A 3,769-nucleotide genomic window follows, 5' to 3' on the forward strand; every position below is an offset into this window, starting at 1 on the left:
ATGTGCCATTTAGGTGAGGGAGTTTTCACAAAGCATAGCATCTCAGTTTTTATGTGTTAGTTTCATTATGTTTTCTCTTGTCCTTTTATGTTTTCTTTCTTCTAATGGTGGTGAAATAAGAATAGTGCATCCAAATAATGTTTATTTATATCATTGTCTGGCTCTATGGAGGGGGGTGGAATCCAAAAAGACTTACCAATAAGTTGTAATTAACTCATCTCCCTTTACCTAGCAGTGTGATTGGGCTGGGACACCTAGTTCACAAACCAGGTCATAAATATTTATTAAACATCTACTCAGAACCTGGAGCTTCCATGCAGCAGTCAAGCTGTTGGCTGACCATCTCTTCCAAAGGTTGGCGTAGAAATTCTACCTTTTGCAACTACTTTAAAAAGTTAACTGACAAAGGCACAGAGAAGAATCCCTGAATTGGGCTTCAGGGACTGAAAGTGGGCAAACAATGTGTATCTAAATGAGGTAAACAGAACAGAAATGAAAGCTCTCTTGCATAATAGCTATACAATACATAATAGTTATAATAAAAATACAGTTGTTATTGTTAAGTGTCATCAAGTTGGCATTTTCAATAATCTCATGTGCATGTGAATGCTGCACAGTGAATAAGGAAGACTGTAGAAGAATTGATGCTTTTCTGTTATGGTGTTGGAGGAGAATATTGAAAGTACCATGGGCTTCCAGAAGAACAAACAATTCTGTGTTGGAAGAAGTGCAGCCAGAGTGCTCCTTAGAGGTCAAGATGGCCAAAGTTCTTCGCTCATACTTCAGACATATTGTCAGGAGGGACCAGTATCTGGAAAAGAATATCATGTTTGGTGAGGTGGAGGGTCAGAGAAAAAGAGGACGACCCGCAGCAAGATGGATTGGCAAAGTGGCAGCATCAATGGACTCAAGTGTGGCAACGATAGTGAGGTTGGCCCAGGATCAGGCAGTGTTTCCTTCTCTTGTGCATAAAGTCACTATGAGTCAGTACCAACTCAATTGCACCTAACAACAACAATATACAAAGAAAGCTCAATAAATGTCAGTCCTTTGCCTAAATATTTCTGCATAGAAATCATCATGTATAATGTAAATGTTATATGTCTTGCAATAAATATTTTCTTGACAGAGAGAACAGAGAAAGAAAGTGTATGTGAGAACTACCGAGCAAGAAGCAGTGCAGTAAGAGAGCAGTCAGCTTTCTGTTCTGGGGTCAGAGCAAGGCAAGCATTAAGAACTTCTTTGACATTGTGTTTCTGATGATAAAAAAAAAAAAAAAAAAGATGCTTAGCATAAAAATTGTCTGGGCAAACCAGATATAGGGTTTTCCTTAAGTTGTTCGTCAGCAGAAATGTGTGAATGGACTTGGAGGCCACAAATTCTTGGGAGATTAATCCAGTGGAAATAGGCTTGATAAAGCCCAGGTTATCTCTTTGTATCCTGTAGGACAAGCTTTATTCACAGTAATGCAATTGCTGATGACATTTATTTTTTCTGGTTTTACTTGAAATTGATTTATGTAGCAAAGTGATGAAAATCATGGGAATGAGCCAATGGATCTTCATATCCAGAAAGAAAAATGTAAAATCATAGCGACAGCTTATGTTTGGTTTGAGAATTAGGGGAAATCTGTGACACATTTCTTCCAAGTATGACGTTCACCTAAAGACAGTTGACATCTGTGTGATCACATTGGAATGCAAGCACCTGTAACAATTGGAAGGATCTTTATCACCAACTTCTCTTGATATAGAAATTATTTAATGCAAGAGAATTCATGCTTTCCTTAACTTTCAGATTTAAATCTCTCTTAAGGGAAAAATGGGAAACTGTTTAATTCTTACCATAGTGTTATTTATTTATATATATTTTTTGCCTTAAGGCCTGACTCCCTCCACACTTCATAAAAAGCAAAGAGGAATTTTATTGACCAATTCATTTTCAAAGAGACTTAAAATGGCATTAAGCAATCAATTTTCACGTAGTGTTCAATTTGGGTGTCTTATTCTGTCTATTGCCTGGGAAGAATGTAAACACAATATTCACATAAAATCTATCCACCCAGGAAATAGGAAGTATTAACTTCATTTACTGATATTTATCAAGCTAAAGCATTCTTGAACACCACGGTCCTAGAACTGATCATTTTGTTCCTTCCCCCCTTCCTCCTTTTGTTTGTGCTTCAATATTTAACATTTTTAAGCAGTTAAGGTTTATTTACTCTTATATGTGTTGCTTTGAAAACATTTGAGAAACGCTAATTTAAAATATCACAAAGAAATGAAAAGGCTTATAGGGGCAGTTACAGAAGAGAGGAGATAATTTGCTCAAATATTACTTTTTCATTTGACCAATGTCTTTCTTGCAATGAAAATGACAGTTTTGACAGTCAATGTCTTTTATTGTAAGCACCTGAGAGTGAAGTCTGTATTGTTAAATTTCACTTCTCTTTAATGCAAATGCATTATGTGAGGAAAATATGGCTTTAATTTTCTACTGCTTTTATAGTTTGGAATATAAACCATTCACCTCAGGGCATCTGTGTTATGAAAGATACTTAATTACACACTAAAGAATCACTTTAAATTCTGATTTGTATATATTTCAACAAACTATATCATATTCTTAAAATTTCTGACTTTATCACTAAGTATGAAATCCTAATCAGGAAAACAATTATGTATACAAGTTCAATCATCCAATTATCTTAAAATAAAATTTTCAAGCTACTACTCATTAAAATTCCTGGTGTGGAGCTATAGGATAAGCACTGCACTGTGCACCAAAAGGTCAACAGATCAAACCCACCAATTGCTCCTCAGAAACCCTATTCAGGGTTGCTATGAATCAGTACTTACTTGAAGGCACTTAACAATGCAACTCATTAAATAGCACTCTGCTTCATCTGCTCACTCAAATCTTTGAGATAACTGTATCTTAACTTTTTGTATCTTATACTTATCTATCCTACACTTTTGTGTTTCCAAAGAACGCTTTCCTCAAAAATCACAAAAAGGTTACAAATTTCATATAATGATTTTTCTTTCTAATGAAGGAAACTATACCCACAAAAGCATTAATAATTTTATTATTATAACATATATGTAGAGTAAATACTATATAACTCAAAGTATGTATCAGTTCATTCTACTAGTTATAATTTACCTCAACAAAAGTAATGACATATCTTCTTCTAGTAAGATAAGGAGAAATGACAATAAAAAGTGTTAAAGTAAATCATCTTTATTGACTTTACTTTTAATAACAAATAAATTGGATTTGAAGATGCTTTTTACAACATCACATAACATTAAAAAGTCTAACAATGCTAGAATAACTTCATCATAAATACAATTAGAAAGCAAATATAAATTGAAGAAAATTGCTCAAAATTAGCACAAAAGTTGAGGTTAATTGGTAGTGAGTAGGAGGTGAAGTTAATATTTGGAGAGAGAAACTTGAGTTCAGCTCTATGACTCTGGCTTTTCTAATTACTAGATGTGTGTATCATTGACACTGTAGATTCAGTTTTGGGGTCCTAAATGCAAGATCAATGATTCAAGGTCAGCTGCTCCAGAAAAGAAAGATGAGGCTGCCTACTCCCATAAAGAAACCCTAAATAGAATGGAAGCACAAGGCTGATGGGAAAACAATTAGGCAGGTTTGCATGGGCTAAGTGGGACAGAGGTAAAGAATGATGTATGCACAACGTTGGAACAACAGGGCTCTGGGATATAGGAATTGAGACATGGTTTGAATGGGGAAAAGG

Source organism: Chrysochloris asiatica, unplaced genomic scaffold (genome assembly GCF_000296735.1).
Source record: "Chrysochloris asiatica unplaced genomic scaffold, ChrAsi1.0 scaffold00218, whole genome shotgun sequence".
In the NCBI taxonomy this organism is placed as follows: Eukaryota; Metazoa; Chordata; class Mammalia; order Afrosoricida; family Chrysochloridae; genus Chrysochloris; species Chrysochloris asiatica.